This window comes from Ictalurus punctatus, unplaced genomic scaffold, assembly GCF_001660625.3.
Source record: "Ictalurus punctatus breed USDA103 unplaced genomic scaffold, Coco_2.0 Super-Scaffold_100056, whole genome shotgun sequence".
Taxonomy (NCBI): Eukaryota; Metazoa; Chordata; class Actinopteri; order Siluriformes; family Ictaluridae; genus Ictalurus; species Ictalurus punctatus.
Genome location: NW_026521088.1, coordinates 1,379,491 through 1,398,960, shown reverse-complemented (window position 1 = coordinate 1,398,960; position 19,470 = coordinate 1,379,491). Strand labels below are relative to the sequence as shown.

Genomic DNA, 19,470 nt, shown 5'->3' with positions numbered 1-19,470 from the left:
GGTGGTGGGCTGTGACTGTTGCGACTAGTGTCTGACATCTGGGCAAGAGCTCTTTCAGAGGACAGGGCACAAGCCCTTTAAAGGGATAACCTGCCAGGTTTCCCTTCCCTGAACATTAAGGGAGATTTTCAAGATCAAATGGTAGATCTCACCCCAGTGCGTGAGAGTGAAGCGCGGACAACTTATACCTGAAGCGCAACTCAGGGACTCAAGTGTCTATGCGATAGAACCATGGTTCAGCCTTCTTCTGGGTAACTTCACACATTTACCATTTGTACGAGGCCTTTGTGTCATTATACGTGTCAGACGATGGGCAATCAGTGGCAAAGGTGGCGTAAACCTGCTTTTTGCGAGGCATACAGAGCCAAGATTACACGTCAGTTTGTGGTGTGGAATTAACGTGTTTGTTAGAAATTTTGGTCTCCTTGTGCAGAAAAGCCAAGTTTAATTAAAAATGCTGATGCTATTCTACTTGTTCTCATACCATGACACGAAGGCATTCCTTGAACCAAGACAAGCCTCCAGAGTGAGCCTTACGAATAAGAGTTATGCTGGTAACGATTTCCAAGCGACATGCTGGTCAAAAGTGTGCTATTTGTAAACAAAAATACGAACAAGGTCGTTAAACAGAAAGCACTGGGGTTAAGTTGATCTCAACTTAGAAACTGGCCAACATAATAGATAGGACCAAAGTTCAACATTCTCTTGGTTAACGTCACCATTTTACAGGTTTCACAAGAACCTTGTCTCTTTGTATGTCTCAGACTGCAGGCAGTCAGTGGGTAAAGAAGTATGAAGGACAGAGCCGTGGTTGAACCCTGTTGGTTTGTATCCTTGAATAGTGGTGCTGAGCTGTGTTAATAGTTTGTAGAAAGCCATGAGAACCAGATGGGATGGGCCCTTTCCAAGCCAAGGGCTGAGCACCATTTATGTCTGTGAGAACCGTTGAACTAGAGCGTCCACAGGCCTGACCTACAAGCTCCAGGGTAAAGTGCGCTCTCTCTCATCGAGCTCAGATAGCTCAGTCGGTAGAGCGTCAGACTTTTAATCTGAGGGTCCAGGGTTCAAGTCCCTGTTTGGGTGTTGTAATACCCTCCAGATCCTCTGAGAGGTCCAGTGAAACCATCTAAGGTGCCTCTTTCCAGCATGTTTTGTTCAGCAAGCAAAATGGGCAAACTAAGGGTAAACATTCAGCAGGTAGTCAAGTTACTAATGGTTACTAGGTGAGAGTGTTGCTACCTAAGCTTTGTTACCTTTTAGCATGAAGTTGACAAAGACATGGGTGGTCATCATAGAGATTGGAGTCCATATAACAGCATCCTTATTAGACTGCGCAGAAAATCATGGGTCTGTGTGAAAAAGAGCACATTGAATGACCCCGACGTGATTTGAACCTTCTGATCTGCAGTCAGACGCACTACCGTTGCGCCACGAGGTCCCAGCTCGAAGCCTATAGCGCATCATGGTGCAAGGCATACTTGTTCATCGGCGTGGCGATCAAGACGCATTGGAACTCGGAGACAGGTGGTGGGCTGTGACTGTTGCGACTAGTGTCTGACATCTGGGCAAGAGCTCTTTCAGAGGACAAGGCACGAGCCCTTTAAAGGCATAACCTGGCTGGTTTCCCTTCCCTGGACATTAAGGGAGATTTTCAAGATCAAATGGTAGATCTCACCCCAGTGCATTGAATGACCCCGACGTGATTTGAACACGCAACCGTTTCTCTCTCTCTCTCTCTCTCTCTCTCTATTTTATATATATATAAAAACAAACACACACACACTATGAATAAATATTAAAGTAAATAAAAAGATGTACAGTATTTCACAATAAAGTGAGAACTCCCCTCACATTTTTGTAAATATTTGATGATATCTTTTCATGTGACAACACTGAAGAAATGACACTTTGCTACAGTGTAAAGTAGTGAGTGTACAGCTTGTGTAACAGTGTAAATTTGCTGTCCCCTCAAAATAACTCAACACACAATGTCTAAACCGCTGGCAACAAAAGTGAGTACACCCCCAAGTAAAAATGTCCAAATCGGGCCCAATTAGCCATTTTCCCTCCCCGGTGTCATGTGACTTGTTAGTGTTACAAGGTCTCAGGTGTGAATGGGGAGCAGGTGTGTAAAATTTGGTGTCATCACTCTCACACTCCCTCATACTGGTCACTGGAAGTTCAACATGGCACCTCAAGGCAAAGAACTCTCTGAGGATGTGAAAAAAAAAGAATTGTTGCTCTACATAAAAATGGCCTAGGCTTTAAGAAGATTACCAAGACCCTGACACTGAGCTGCAGCACGGTGGCCCAGACCATACAGCGGTTTAACAGGACAGGTTCCACTCAGAACAGGCCTCGCCATGGTCGACCAAAGAAGAAGTTGATTGCACGTGCTCAGCGTCATATCCAGAGGTTGTCTTTGGGAAATAGTGCTGCCAGCATTGCTGCAAAGGTTGAAGGGGTGGGGGGTCAGCCTGGGCTTTGGACACTGCAGACACAAACACAAAATCAAGTTTATATACGACAATGTATTACTCGAATAGGTTATTGATTGTGCAAATACTATATGCATGTAGAACCCCTACATGCTTTGCGTTTAATATGTATTATGTAAGGAATAAACATGCGGTTAAACGAGCTTCATTTTGGTAAAATTCAAACATTCAACATTCAAAGATTGGGGGGGGGGGGGGGGGCTACAGAAATCATTTGTTGCCTCAGCTGGTAAATACAGTAGCAAATGTACCAGGTCATAAATTGGCTAACGTATTGGAGAGACAATCCAAAGTGTTCAAAGAAGAGTTGGGTCCACTACTGGAGAGAGAACTCCAGAGGCTGGTGGAAGACAAGATCATTGAACCAATGCAGTTTGCAGAGTGGGCAGCTCCCATTGTTCCAGTCAGAGAACTGATGGTTCTACCCCAATTTGTAGGGATTATAAATTCGCAGTAAATCCAGCTCTAGTGTGGAACAGTATCCAATTCCCAAGGTAGAAGATTTATTTGCTCAGTCGGCAGGAGGAAAGAATTTCCCAACTGGACATGACCCATGCGCATCAGAAGATAATACTGTACAAAAATTCCAATAAGTATGTTACAATCAACATGCACAAGGGATTATGTACTTACAACAGGCCACCATTTGGAGTTGCTTCAAGTCCAGCGATCTTCCAGCACACAATAGAAGGGATTCTGCAAGACATCAAACGCGTCACAGTTTATCTGGATTGCATTCTAGTCTCAGGGGCTAATGAACATCTGCAGAACTTGGATGAGGTACTAAGTAGGATAGAAAAGAGTGGACTGAGGCAAAGAAGGAGCAAGTGCGAGTCCTTGGGAGAAGTAGAGATATTTTTAGGTCACAAAATTAATGCCATAGGATTACAGTCGAAAGACAGGTCCTATATTATGTTTGAGACAGCTGGCATTGTAGCCGTGAAATCAGCTAACATTATGTTCCATGTAATGTTTGCGATATCCAGTTATTTGTTAAACGCTAACGCATTGCAATGTTATAAACTACCTCCTAATGGACCACCATGCATCTCCATTCAGCCCGTGTCCTGTCAGCTAAATGTAGCATAATGTCACTAATAATTATTCACATGTTCATGCTTTTAATAAATCTTTTTATCCTGACACCGTATCAGTGAATTTAAACTAATGCCTGCATTCAGAGTATAAGGGGTGTGTGTGTGTTCAGGAGTGCACCTTAGCACTTATTAGTCATGGTCAGACAGTGTTTGAACTAAAATCTCTCTCTCTCTCTCTCTCTCCCCCCCCAGTATCAGCCAGAGGAGGATGCCCTCCAGGAGTTTTTAATTTTATAGGGTTTTTTTTTTTAATTCTCTGGGTTTTTAAAAAAAAAAATAAAAAATCACACCATGGTACTGAGCATGTGTACTTTTGGTGGTATCGTTACCAACGACTAGATTTTTGGTATCATGACATCCCTAATATGTAAGGAAATAGGATGAACTCTGCATACAGGGAAGCTTAGTTTTATGGGGACTCGCGTAGTGGTTCCACCTCCGCAGCGTGCGGCTCTTCTAAGACATCTACACGAAACCCATCCAGGAATTACCAGGATGAAAGGCCTGGTGCGTAGCTATATGTGGTTGCCACACTTGGATGCAGAGCTGGAAGCATTGGTCAAATCGTGTGCAGTCTATCAGGAAAACAGAAACGCTCCGGCAAACGCGCCACTGCATGCGTGAGAGATACCAGAGCAACCATGGAGAAGGATTCACATTGATTACGGTGCACCGTGGATGGGTAGAATGTTCTTGATCGTGGTAGAAGCATTCTCAAAATGGATAGAGGCTTATCTGTTAATCAAGTCTACATCCACAGTTACCATTCAGTGCTTAAGACAAACCTTTAGCCAACACAGGATACCAGAAGTAGTGATGTCAGACCATAGCAGTTTTTTTGTTTTTTTTACCAGTGCTGAATTCCAAGAGTTTATGGAAAGAAACGGAATTAAACACAAGCACAGCACCCTACCATGCATCTTCCAGTGGTCTGGCTGAAAGGGCCGTTCAAACATTCAAAACCCTGATGAAAAGAGTGCTGGAGAGTCCATTGAAAAAGCTAGGCAAAGTGCTGTTCAGTTACCGAACGACGCCACAGTCGACCACTGGCAAATCAGCCGCGTGGAAGGAAACTGGTCTACACAGGGTCTCATTGAGATACAAATAATTGAGAAAAATGGTACCATGACCAACATGCAAAGGAAAGATATCTTGTGGTGGGTGACCCAGTGTATACTAGGAACTTCAGCTCTGGACCTACTTTTATTCCAGGAACAGTTCAGAAAAAGACTGGTCCTGTATGGTGCACAGTAGCATTGGGAAGTGGGCAAGTAGTGCACTGACATATTGATCAGGTGAGAGATGGGCACAATGCAACATCCGTAGCACCAGAGCTGTAAGACACTTCACGGCCAGATGTTGCCATTCCAGCGCATTCTACAAAAGACTCAGGTTCTTCATTCTCTGAGGAAAGTCACAAACAAAAACTGGGAGGAACTTCTGAAGTGGCTGCATCAGAAACTTTCCTTGGGATGGAAAACCCCGAGTTGAGAAGGTCTACACGTACTAAATCTCCAAGCTATCTGAAAGATTATAATTAGTGTAGTGGTGAGTTCCCCAAACGCAGGGCAAGAATGAACCCAGGAACTGAACTGAATCTCAAGAGAAAGTGGGGCATGCAATAAGACAATGGCCCAAAACAAAGAATGGTTAAAGAACAATAAAGTTATTGGTTTGAATGGCCAAAACTGAAGTCCAAGCCTATGTGCAGGACTAATAAAGAGTTACTGGAAATGATTAGTTGCAGTTCTTGCTGCACAAGGGGGTCAGATCAGATACTGAAGGCAAAAGGTTCACATACTTTTGACACTCCCAGATATGTAATATTGGATTATTTTCTGCAATAAATAAATGACCAAGTATAACATGTGTCACGTTTGTTTAAATGGGTTCTCTGAGTAGTTTTAGGACTTGTCTGAAAATCTTGTTATTTATGTAGAAATATAGGAAACTCTAAAGGGTTCACAAACTTTCAAGCACCACTGTAGCTGTGATGTGCAGCAAAAGGTTGTTGAGCTTCACAAAATGGGAAGTGTCTATAAGAAAATAGCACAAGCATCGAAAATGCTCATTTCCACCATCAGGACAATAATTAAGAAGTTCCAGTCAACTGGAAATGTTATGAATTAACCTGGAATTGGACGCGTGTCTATATCGTCTCAACACACTGAAGAGGACGGTTCGAGTGGACAAAACATCTCCAAGGATCACAGCTGGAGAATTGCAGGAGTTAGTTGTGTCTTGGGGTCAGAAAGTCTCCAAAACTACAATATGAAGTCACCTACATCACCACAAGTTGTTGGAAGGGTTTCAAGAAAAAAGCCTCTACTCTCATCCAAAAACACACTCAGGTGTCTTCAGTTGGCCAGACACTACTGGAACTTCAAATGGGATCGGGTTCTATGGTCAGATGAAACCAAAATAGAGCTTTTTGGTAATAAACACCAGAGGTGGTTTTGAAGCACACAGATAGGTAGCCATATGGAAAAGTACCTCATGCCCACGGTTAAATATGGTGGTGGATCTTTAATGTTTTGGGAATGTATTTCTGCCAGAGGACCTGGACATATTGTTAGGATACATGGATATTAAATAAAAACCTGACTGCCTCTGCCAGAAAGATTAAAATGTGCCGTGGTTGGATCTTCCAGCAGGACAGTGATCCAAAACATACATCAAAATCAACGCAAAAACGGTTTACTGACCACAAAATCATCAAGTCATTTAACACTAATGATCAGTATTGAAAATATTAACATGGATATCTGAGTCTGCTAATAAAATTAACTTCTACTTGCAGTCAAATTTTGTAGTGTTTAGGACATTTAACACCCTTCCGTCCAAAAGAAACCAAAAGGGGGTACAAACTTTTAAACTCCACTGTATTTGGTTGAAATTGCGCTTATAGAACAACTGAACAGCAACGTTTCCATACAGGTTTTAGTGAAGTGTTTAACAATAGCAACTTGACTTGAAATGGATGATGTTTCATTAGCGTGGCCTGTGCCCAAATCCTGCACGACTGCGTATCTAGGTACACTACACACGGTCTGAACGAATGGAGTCTCTACCGCACCTAGTGCACTAGAGATAGACATTCCATACAAGGTGATTTGGGACGGAGCCAGTGCACAGAAACCGTTTCCCTGCGAGAGGCGCAGGTGGAGCTGGAGCTGTGTGACTGATTTGTGCACCTGTGACTACAGAACTATCTCAAGTCTCCACACGGAGAGCTGTTCAAGAGAAAAACACTCCTAAAGAACAAATCACTGCGTCAGCGAGACATCAACCCTTTAACTAGACGTTCATCCCAATTCCACACAAATACCGCGGAACTACTTAGGGCTGAGAGACAGTTCAAAAAGCACTGAAAATAAAGTCACTCGGTAAACAGTTGCTCTCTGCGTCACCCAGCCAGTGAGGCGGATAAACTACAAGTTCCCGAGAAGCGTCAGATTTACTAAACTAACTAGTTCACCGTTTATCCGGCGCTAAATAAACTCCCACCGAGTTAACTCAGGTTAGTACTTTATACGAAAACAGCCGCAGAGCTAACAAGCTAGCAGCTTAGTGAATAAATAAGGCCAAACGCGTTCACCTAGCCACCTACAGTCGGGTGTGAAGTCTACAAGTTGCTCAGTGCTGCGTTTTCTCTCCACTCCTGTAGTTCTCCGTCATTAAATGCGGTTCAGAGACGGCTTCCATTACACCAATCACCAACCCTCAGTGAGTAACCCGCTCGCCATGTACAACCTGCTACCTTTAACAGACAGACGCGGTTAGTCACGCCCATGAACGCCAGAGAGGATAATATGATTGGTTCGAACGTGCGTGGTGGGTGGAGCCACGAGAGAGCGCTCTACATAGAGTTTAAATCTATTACTTCATCCCCAGTGAAATCCTCTTATACAGAGACTAAGGGTCCATAGAGTATGATTCAGTCATTATCTACATCATTTAATTCACTTGAGTGACACCTGTTTATAATAGTTTCACATAAAATCACAAATATTATAGCTTAAAAATGCAACTCATAAATTTTTTTTTGAAAATAAATTATATATTTTGTAAATGTATAAAATAAAACTTGTGTCCTATGTGGTGGTGTAGTGGCTAGCACAAGGACAGATTTAGTGATTTGTCGGATCCTAGACAAAATATAGGGATGGGGCCCTCATTTCAGTGTTTTAACATCAATATTTAAAATTTCAGCTTATGTTATTTAGCATTAACAGCAATAATCAGGCGTGTACGGGGCCTAAAAGTGGCCCTGGACTTTCTGGCCCCGAGTGGACCACCACACCTGGTCCACAATACGCCACTCATGAAGTAAGCATTCTGATGGCATTTTAGAAAAAAACACAATTAATTAGCAAAAAGTAAAAATAAAACTTTCTTAACTATAAGTTTATGCAGCATTTTGGGGGCCCTTGCTAGCTCGGGGCCCAAGGCAATTGCTGCACGTACGTTATCATGTTTGCCTTGCACCTCCAGTTTTGGAGGTTCAATTCCTGCCTCTGCCCTGCATCGTAGTTCTCATCGTGCTTCAGGGGGTTTCATCCGGGTACTCTGGTTTCCTCCCACAGTCCAAAGACATGCGTTGTAGGCCGATTGGTATCTCTAAAAAATGTGTGCAATTGTGCCCTGCAATGGGTTGGCACCCTGTCCTGGGTGTCCCCCCACCTTGTGCCCTGAGTCCCCTGTGAGTCTTGACTCTGTGTAGGAAAAATGGGTGGATCTATGTGTCCTGCTCTAAAAAAAAAAAAAAAAAAAAAAAAAGAACCTGTTTGAATATTAGTACTTGCAAACAAGCTAAAGTGTTGTGTGAAGTGTATTAAAGAAGACAGAGCACTTGTGAATTTTAGACTTGACTGAAAATCACTTACACACAAACAAACAAAAAACCTCAAAAGTGTAAACTCTGGGTTTAAGTATCTGTCCAGTGAAGTATTTAGCAGAGCATTTATCTCCATATCAGGTGTGTTATACTATTACACTGAGCAGACTGACCTATCATAACAATCAGCATATAGTCTCATATTCCATATTCTATTATATACTAGCAGTATTATTTAACTGAAAGTCAAAACTTTTGCTACTAAAACCATGCAGTAGAACTGCTCGATAGAAATAACATTGCTCATGTGACATCCTATTAAATGTAAATATTATGTATATGTACTTTGGCTAGTTGTTTTTTTCTCCATATGGTTATAATGTTCCCAAGACTAATACATCACAGGTATTCATCATGTATACATAAGATGGACTACCATAACAAAATGAGCATAAAGTTCAAGTCATGCACAGATGTTTATAATCGAATCATTTTCCTATATGTCACAAATGACCAAATAGTCTTCAGTAATTCCAGACAGCATGGAGAAAGTTAAATAAAGTGAAGTGAAGGATATAATGGATGCCTGAAGGGTTGCATAAAACAACTCAAAACTATGACTACACAATAAATTGATGGGATTTATGTGCATTAAATTGTGTTTTTATGAAACATCTTAAGAAACAGGGGAATAATGTCGACTGAGATTGATTACTTAAAGTGAAAAACAATAAGAATCATTTTATAATAAATAAATAATGTACAATGTAAAATAGATAAATTATTTACAATAACCTGATTGCATAAGTGTGCACACCCTTAAACACATTTAAATTTTATCACAGCATCTCATCTTTTTGGATAAGAGTAGATCAGTTTGGAGCGTCTTGATTTAGCAATATTTTGCCATTCTTCCTTGCAAAAGCATTCTAACTCCGTCAGATTGGCTGGACATCTCCTGTGCACAGCCCTCTCCGGGAAACCCCCCAGATTTATGATTGGATTTAGGTCTGGACTCTGACTGGGCCATTCCAAAAGCTTGAACTTGTTTTGGTGAAGTCATTCGTTTGTTGATCTGGAGGTTTGCTTGGTCGTTAACATGCTGAAAGGTGAAATTTCTCTTCATCTTAAGTGTTGTAGCAGAAGCCTTAATGTTTTGTACCAAAATTGACTGATATTTGGAGTTATTCATTATTCCCTCCATCCTGATTAAAGCCCAGGTCCAGCTGAAGAAAAAACACTCCAAAGCTCAATGCTTCCCTGTGGGGATGGTGCTCTTTTGGTGTTGCGTTGTTTTTTTTTTTTGCCAAACATGTTTTTTGGTTATAGCTAAAAAGTTAAATTTTGGTCTTGTCAAGTATCATAACATTATTCCACATGGTTTTGGGAGATAAAAAAGGAGTAATTTTAGATGTGTAATTCACAACCTTAAACTTTTCATTCAAAACGTTGCTAAATGTTTGAGATTTTTCTTTATTCTCTCGACCATATAAACCATAATACTTAAATACTTAAGAGACGACAACTGAATTTATTTGTGATATTTGTCTTTGTACGGAATGAATGAACACAGGATATTCCAGGTGAAACCATCAGGGTTGAACAGCATTAATAGGCACTAGATGGGACAGTGATGTGAAGTTTAAATAGACCCTGTAATGCAGCCTGGCTGGGGTTTTAAGGTCATGTAAAAATCCACTTAAAAATGATATTATATAGAACACGGATACATTCATGGCTCATTTGTTCACATTTAATCCGCACTGAATCATTTGTCAAGTACTGAATAGAACCCATATTCTGTTCATTAAAATTTACTCCAAGTACGTGCATACCATGTGTGTAAAAAGAAAATCAGTACCATCATGCCCTTCTTTAGAGATTTTATATTGATTAGTTTCACTTGTCCATTTGCTCTTACTATGTTAATATTTACGAGGGGCATCTACACACAAATTGTGTTTTTGCTTTGTGCAGGATAATAAAATACATCAAAAAGGCACTCGGGATAAACATTGTGTACATGGACTTTTTAATAATGCTCTAAAATGATTAGCAAAAGGAGACTTCATAATCTTGCTTACAAATCAGAATATATAACTTCAAATAATAATAAACACAGGAAGACATTTCTGTAACCCATCATTCACAACAGCCTTTAAATCTGTTTGCTGGTCCATCTGTAAGAGAAAAAATATTATACATGCATACAAAAATAAATTTCCAGCCCAGCTACACATTTGAGGTTTCATGCTAACTGCAGTTCTACCTGCTTTTTATAGTTACAGGTGTGAGTCACATTTCTTCTGTCATATTCTGCAGAGAGCATAATAAAGCACACCCTTCTTTTTCCCCCTGGTTTCACAGACAAGACCTAAGCCTAGTCCCAGACTAAAATGTATGTTTGAGCTGTTTTAACTGAAAGCTACTTGCACGGACGGATCTTAAAACACGTCAGTGCCATTGTTTTATCTCAGGATGTGCACCAGAAATATTTTTTTCTAAAGACACGTTTATAAAAGCTACTGAAATGTCCTAATTGATCGAAGGCCTAATCCTGGCTTAATGTAAACCCTGTCTGCGAAACCGGGCCTTTATCTTCTAGTGAAGGAGAAGAACATTCATTGAGCCTGTAATAAACTTTTAAACAATCTTTAAATAGTAAAAAATTAAGGACACTAATGTAGTAACCGCTGAAAGTATCATGGTGAATATAGTCACAAATAAGGTCAAATATTTCACAAGACCTTGAGCGGGGATAGTTGTGACTTTCACAATATAACATCCTCTACACAACACCAGCAACGATGAACTAAACCTGTTCTGAGACCAGGAGCTATGCTGAAAGAAGAGAGAGCAGCACCTTGCACAGGAAGAACCTCTCCTCCTACTCGTCAACCCCATCATACTTACACTTCTTGCAGCATAACTGGACTCACCTCTGTGTAGCACAAGTCAAACCACTGAACAGAAAAAGGTTGGTGGGTGGACTACAAGACACAGTCACACTTTATTTATAATAATCGAGTGTTTATTCAGAGTCGTACCATCACCTCTTGGGAGAGGGTGAAGATGGCTACCTGTGTTGGAGTGTGATTGAGAACAAGATCACTGCAGCACAAGCACCATGGCCAGAAACCCTTTTGACCTAAAAAAAAGAAAAAAACATGTTTGGTAAATCATGAGGCTGTCTAACAGAAATTAAATCAATACATAAAAACATGACAAGCATTCTGGCTAGGTCAGCTGATGGAGGACAACATACCCCAGCCCACTTAGCTTCCACATGACAGCCAGGAAGTCTTTCTTGGTGGCCTCCAACACAGCCAAGCACTGCATGTGGAAAACAGCACCTCAGTAAGAATCTGAAAATAAAAGATCATCACCTGGGGCTCACAGAGGCCAGAAATGCTGCTTATGTAGAAAGTGTAAAAGCAACTCAACATCCAGGTCATAAACACACACTCAGCAGGAATATAGATTTATAATCTGCGGCTTTAAAACGTTTGGGGGAAGGTGCACTTCCTAAACATGACCACACGATGGCAGTCAAGATCCATCCAGAACACCACGCAGCGCTGCTATTTTATTTATTTTATTTTATTAATCACCCTTCTTCTTCTTCTTCTTCTTCTTCTTCTTCTTCTTCTTCTTATTATTATTATTATTATTATTATTATTGTAGTATTCATATTAGCATAAGATTAGGAAATAATTTCTAAAAACTCAGTCACACCTTCATGCTACCTCTGTGCATGATGTCAATGGTGCACTGCTCCTCTTTCTCCATAGATACAGGGAGCCTCGACTTTAAGCCTTTTTATTGCAAAAGCAGCTGCTACAATAATAATTATGTGTAGATGGAAAAAAAAGTATTAGGCTAAGCAAATGTTCTGAGTTTTTTTCTAGCAGTTTTTGACTTTTTATTTCAATTTATTTGTGTAGCGCTTTTTACAATAGACATTGTCTCAAAGCAGCTTTACAGAAATATCAACATGGTATACAGATATTAAAGGTGCGAATTTATCCCAACTGAGCAAGCCACTGAGTGGCGACGGTGGCAAAGAAAAACTCCCTAAGATGTTTTAAGAGGAAGAAACCTTGAGAGGAACCCGACTCAGAAGGAGCCCATCCTCATCTGGGTAACAACAGATAGTGTGAAAAAGTTCATTATGGATTCATATGAAGTCTGTATGGCGCTAGGAGCAGCCGTAGTCCCAGTAGTCTGGAATTAAAGAAGATCTGAGCTCCATCCAGAGGCAGAAAGGATCTGGATCTCTAGTATCTCCATAAATTTGTGGGGGGCTCGGCGAAAGGAGAGAGGGAGAAAAAAGATAATTATGACTGCGAATTAGTAGAACAGAATCTAGTCAGGGTAGGCTTGAGTAAACAAAATACGTTTTAAGCTTAGACTTAAACACTGAGACTGTGTCTGAGTCCCGAACACTAATAGGAAGACTGTTCCATAACTGTGGGACTCTATAAGAGAAAGCTCTTCCCCCTGCTGTAGCCTTCACTATTCGAGGTACCGTCAGATAGCCTGCATCTTTTGATCTAAGTAGGCGTGGCGGATCATATAAAACCAAAAGGTCCATTAGATATTGTGGCGCGAGACCATTTAGTGCTTTATAGGTCAATAAAAGTATTTTATAATCAGTGTGAGATTTCACTGGGAGCCAATGCAGTATTGATAATAATCGGTGTGATATGGTCGTATCTTCTAGTTCTAGTTAGGACTCTAGCAGCTGCATTCTGGACTAATTGGAGCTTATTTATATTCCTACTGGAACATCTAGACAGTATGGCATTACAGTAATCTAATCTAGAGGTGACGAATGCATGAACTAGTATTTCCGCATCATGTAGTGACAATATGTTTCTTATTTTAGAAATGTTTCTGAGATGAAAGAAGGCTATCCTAGTAATATTATCTACATGAGCATCAAATGATAGGCTGGAGTCAATAATCACTCCAAGGTCTTTAACTGCTGTACATGATGAAACAGAAAGTCCATCCAGAGTAACCATGTGATCAGAAAGAATACTTCTAGCTACACGTGGGCCTAATAAAAGTATTTCTGTTTTATCAGAATTAAGCAGAAGGAAGTTAGTTAACATCCAACATCTAATGTCCTTTACACAATCCTCAACTTTACTAAGCTTCTGTCTGTCCTCTGGCTTCGCTGAAACATACAACTGTGTATCATCAGCATAACAGTGGAAGCTAATTCCATGTTTACGAATAATTTGACCAAGGGGTAGCATATATAAAGTAAAGAGCAGTGGGCCTAAAACAGACATGTACATGTATTTCATCAACACTGCTACGAGCTTATTTTTTCCCCATAACAATAATATAGCCTTATTCCCTGTTTACTCTGTTATAGAAAGACTATAACTTTATTCCCAGTTCCTCTCCTTAATTTCAGTCACTTCCTCACTGAAACCTATAATCAGAATAACTCCAAAGCTCAGGACCCAAGTCTCTACTCTAAATCATGTGTCTAGAACACAGGCTCTGAACTCTTATCTAACACATTTGGTGTTTTATCTGCTCTAAAGCACCCACCTCAGCTCGTGCAGGCCGCTTAATTAGCTGATGACTTGAATCAGGGGAGTTTGGTGCAGGTTCTAATTGAACATCCTCAGGAGTGTAAAGAAGCCTCTCTCTAATATCTTTCTTACCGGTTCAACTCCAACTTCATCACCACCCTAAGAAAGCACTGCATGTTAGTAGTGTTCAGGGTCAGTATCTAAACTGATCGTCTATTCACACACACTAGCACTACTGCACTTCACATCCAGTATTTCCTTCTCTAATGTAGTGGGTTCATAATAAAACTGCCATATTAAATCATGAGCACCAAAAGTCATGTTTATTCTCATCACTGCTCCTGTGTAGCTTAATATGTTCTGTAGAAGGCCTCGACTATTTCACTCGAGAATATCCACAAATAGGGAAGAAGATTACAGAGATAAATGTAATGTATACATTATTACATTAAAACAACGATTATCAAGGGAGAGAAAGAAAGTGAGTTCTAGACCTCTGATCTGTACATGACGTCATCAAAGATCTTATGGTTCACTGCTCCAATTTAACTGTGTGTGTGTGTGTTAGGGATGCACCGATGCCGATACCAGTACTCAGGTGTCGGCCCGATACTGTGTTCATGTACTCGTACTTGTAAAACTACCCCGATACAACCGCACCGACACCACTTTATGACAACGTGACATAGCCTAACCTCTCGTCACTTGAGCAGGTAGTCGGAAGAGGAGCAATGTCAGCAAATCGTCACACGCACGTAATGCGACACCGCTAGCTTTAGCCTCAGAGTCACCGACACTGACTTTCTTCAGTTTACTTTCTGTCAGCGTTATCTTTTATTCCCAACATGACCTCAGTCCCCATCAGACGGAGGAGAAATCATCACGTGACTGAGGAAGAAAGTGTGTGTCCTCTAAGTCAGGGATTAAACACCTCTGAGAAGGTTTATAAACTTTATAAAGCGGAGTTTGTGGAGCACAGAAGCATGATAGTGATGCGGTCGCAAGCTGCTCAAAGGTTTAGTTTAATTTAAGTTTGTCATTATATGCTGTATCTGCGCGCTTGCAGTGTAAATTCTGTCGGAAGTGATGTGTTAGTAACTGGTCACGCGCGTTGCTGGTCATGCGCGGCGTAGACGCGCTGATACAGAGTGTAGCGCGAGTAAGATCTGTAATGTCTAATTCACACATTATGATCAAAAGTAAAATCATGTCTAAAGACACCGAGATACAGAAACCACAAGGTGCAGTGAAAGTGAGTTTTTATTATTCATTTAGGACTGGACTTTAATTCTGTGCTTTTTGTGCATCCATAAAAAATAATGCTATCTATCTAACTATTTATAAATGTTTATATATATTTATCTTATATAGTTAGTTTACATTTATATTATATAAGTACTTATGCATTATTTTTTTTATGGATTCACAAAAAGCACCGAATTAAACTACAGTCCTAAATTATATATATATATATATATATATATATATATATATATATATATATATATATATATATATATATATATATATATATATATATATATATATATATATATATATATATATATATATGTGTGTGTGTGTGTGTATTGGGTTCTTTTCTGTTTTGGACAAACATCTGTGTAAAGTTTTAGTCTGAATTTATATTTGTAACACTCAGTTTGTGGATTTTATTTTAAATAAACAAAAGAAGGCACTGAAAGTTTGCCCCGCCCCCATCAGATTAATCGACAAAATAATTGACCAATTAATCGATTGTGAAAATAATTGTTAGTTGCAGCTCTAATAATAAGCTGTATCATGAAATTGTTTTTTTTTTTAAATAATAAAAACACCTTAATTCTTTTCAAAATAGAGTTGTCTTTGAGAAGAAGAATGGAGTGTAATATAGTGTGAATCATAAAAATTCTATTTCATTTCTATTTGTTTACAGAAAGACTTCAGCAATAAAAGCAGTATTTTGCTGTAGTTGTTAAGGGGCCGTTTACACCACAATGTTTTCAAATAAAAACCGAAAACTTCTGATGCGGTTTGGCTGTTTGTTTCCATGACGACGGCGTTTCGGGGCCTGAAAACTTTGGAAAACGGGTTTCAAAGGGCAAGTTTTTGAAAACGATGCCGTTATCATCTCCGGTAAATCATGTAAATTATTATCCAGAAAAACCACAGCTCCTCCGTTTACTTGTATTTGTTTACAGCGCGGTCTTTCCCTCATCAATATGGCGGACACATACAGTTGGCACGTGGTTAAAGAGAGTGTCGTGTTTATACAATAAACCAGTATGTTTATTAGAAACTACTGTCTGCAATATATAAGTATATCATATCAAAGTCCATATAACATGGCTATCATACTTAAAGCGACTTATTAACCCTAGAATGCATGAACCAAAAAGCCTACACAAATGCATAAAGTGGGTCGAAAATGAACCATAAGGGATTGGATGGTTTTCTTAATTAATTTGGTGTCCTATTTAAAATAATTATTTGATATAATGTATGATACACAAATGCCTGCCGTCCAGACCTTTCACCAATTGAAAACATTTGGTGCTTCCTGAAATGAAAAATTCGACAAAGAAGACAGAGGACTGTTGAGCAGCTAGGATTCTGTATCAGACACAAATGAGACAACCTTCCTCTCCCAAAACTCTAGCAACTGGTCTGCTCAGTTCCCAGACTTACACAGACTGTTGTTAAAAGAAGAGGGGATACCACACAGTGGTAAACATGGTCCTGTCCCAACTTTTTTTTAGATGTGTTGCTGCCATCATATTCAAAATGACCTTATTTTTCCCTTAAAATGGTACATTTCCTCAGTTTAAACATTTGATGTATTCTATGTTCTTTTGTGAATAAAATATGGGTTTATGAGATTTGCAAATCATTGCATTATGTTTTTATTTACATTTTACACAGCGTCACAATTTTTTTAGAATTGGGATTGTAGAAAACAAGGCTTGGATGCTAGAAATGCACTATAAGATTTTACAAAGAAACAGAGGGGTATACATAGACAAACTAAACAAGAGCTAAAGAGTGATAATCATATGACTTGCTCAGTATCTTTCTGTGTTTTTCTTTCCAGCTGTAGTGCTTTTGAATGCTGTTATGGTGGAAAGTATAAGGAAGGGATTTGATTATCCAGTGTGGCTTGGGGAGATTGATACAATCTTTTTAGAATCTGTCTCAGTCTGGCTCATATACAGAAAAAAATAAAATATTTGGTTATTTGATTCAAACAGAAGCAGATGTTTGTCTACTATATGGAACTGAACTTTCAAAACAAAATCATAGGAAGCTTAACAACCCAAAGTTTAATCATTTATACTCTGCAACCTACAATTCCAAGCAAAGAATTTCATCGTACTGGATTATGTGTTACGTTATGTGTTTACAGTACTTTTCTGGAAGCCCGGGTCTAGAATGTGAAACATATCTGAAATATATTTTACAAAACATAATTTGTTACTTAACTCATTTAAATGTGGCAACCCCAAAAAATGGTGGGTGGTGATGAAGGAATTCCAAATATTCCAAAAGGAATATTCTGAAATGTTTTTAGAGATCAGGTATGCATATTTTGAGGAATGCAGAAAGTTTTTAAATGTGCAAGAATGTAAAGTGTAGAATTTACACTGATTAATTTCTCAGAATTTGTTAGCGCTTCACTGACTAATGGACTCTTGCCCAGTCACTGACTTCTGATGATTGGCGTACTCTAGGTAGAATGACTGTGCCATATTCTTTCTATTTTTGTCCTACTACAAACATTTTTAGGAAAAACACTTGTGGCAAGGTGGGTGTAGTCGATGAAGGATGGAAACAAACAGTACACACACACACACACACACACACACACACACACACACACACACACACACACACGCGGTTCTATAGTTCCACAGAACATTATACCACCAGCAGCAGTCTGGACTGTTGACACAAGGCAGGTTCATGCTGCTGATGCCAATGTCTGACCCTATAATCTACATGTCACAACAGAAATCAAGATTCATCAAATCAGGCAATGTTTTTCCATGCTTCAACTGTCCAGTTCCAGTGAGTCCACGCCCACTCTAGCCTCAGGTTCCTGTTCTTGGCTCACAGACAGGAGTGGAACCTAATATGGTTGTAGCTTATCCACCTCATTTGGTTAGACGTATTGTATGTTGCAAGAGGGTTTTCTGCTCCCCACACTTGTAAAGAATTATCATTACCATAGCCTTGCTGTCAGCTCGAACCAGTCTGTCCATTCTCCTCTGTCCTCTCTCATCAACAAGGTGTTTGTTTTTCTCCACCATTCTGTGTAAACTCAAGAGATTGCTGTCTGTGAAAATCCCAGATCAGCCTCTAAAATTCTCAAACCAGCTCGTCTGGCACCAACATTCATACCATCATCACTGAGATCACTGAGATTCTGATGTTTGCTGTGAACATTAACTGAAGCTTACTGAAATACTTACCTGTATCTGCATGATTTTATGCATTGCGCAGCTGCCACATGAATTAGTTAAGTTCTTTTTCAAACACATCCTGCAAAAGCAAATAAGATCGGCACTCCAGCTGCTTTGCGTAGCCTAATGCAAAATGTATTCAAAATACTATTTTTCCTAAAACAGATCATTAAGAACTCCCAAAACACCTGAAATTGGATTCAAGGCACTGTATACAGTGTTACCACCACTGAAATCACCGTTTAATTACATATGCTTCAACAGTTAAAATATATCATAAATAAATAAATACATTATTATTATTATTATTATTATTATTATTATTATTATTAATAATAATAATAATAATAATAATAATAATAATGTGTAATTTATATAGCTCCTTACTCATAACCAGTGTCAATTTACAATTACAATGTTTCAACAAAACATGGAACATGCTGTAGACTAAATTTGAGAAAAAATATGATTTATAGTTTACAAAGAAATATTAAATTTCTCATCAAAACATGATTACACTGCTTATGCTAAGCTTAATTTACACAAGTTTCTAATTACAAGATTGAATTATATAAAGTGAGCATGATCAATTCATGTAGTATTAATGTAAACCCATAACATTATGAAATCTTGGGGGATGTTGGCACTGACAGGTACTATAACTATAGTATTTAAATTAACATGATTCAAAGGTGTGTGATAGAATAGCACAGTGTTTTAATAAATTCAATGCTAATGAATATTAGGTGCTATTATTAATGAATATTATCCTGGTGTCTAATATTATTTTTTGAGAACAGTTTCATATTGAAATACAATGAATCTGCACATTTTAACAGTTCAGATGGAGAAGTTATTAATGTTTTGTCACAGTAATGATTGTGTCTCATTGCCAAAAATGAAAAGCTCTTAACTCTGAAAGTCAATTAAACAATGTTTGAAGGAGAATCTATTAGAAATGTATCATCAGATGACTAAAGGGAATGCTGGATGATCCATCACATCAGTTTTAGCCTGACATTTTTGCT

At 39.1% G+C, this 19,470-nt stretch overlaps 2 long non-coding RNA genes across 6 annotated transcripts in view; both read right to left on the bottom strand.

Annotated features, from left to right (window-relative positions):
- Positions 1 to 1,520: 1,520 nt before the first annotated feature.
- Positions 1,521 to 7,390, bottom strand: LOC128630412 (uncharacterized). Its single transcript, XR_008394673.1, has 3 exons — positions 7,202 to 7,390; positions 3,132 to 3,194; positions 1,521 to 2,491 (listed from the first exon to the last, which is right to left on the bottom strand). It is a non-coding gene; the product is annotated as an uncharacterized LOC128630412 (long non-coding RNA).
- Positions 7,391 to 10,443: 3,053 nt separating this feature from the next.
- The window catches only part of LOC128630420 (uncharacterized), an 11,893-nt gene continuing 2,866 nt past the window's right edge, over positions 10,444 to 19,470 (bottom strand). The window contains exons 2-5 of one of the 5 annotated variants that reach the window (XR_008394715.1): positions 11,698 to 11,797; positions 11,480 to 11,580; positions 11,372 to 11,395; positions 10,444 to 10,612 (exon numbers count right to left, since the gene is read on the bottom strand). This is a non-coding gene — a long non-coding RNA (uncharacterized LOC128630420). The other 4 variants (XR_008394712.1, XR_008394714.1, XR_008394713.1 and 1 more) reach the window with 4 other exon arrangements.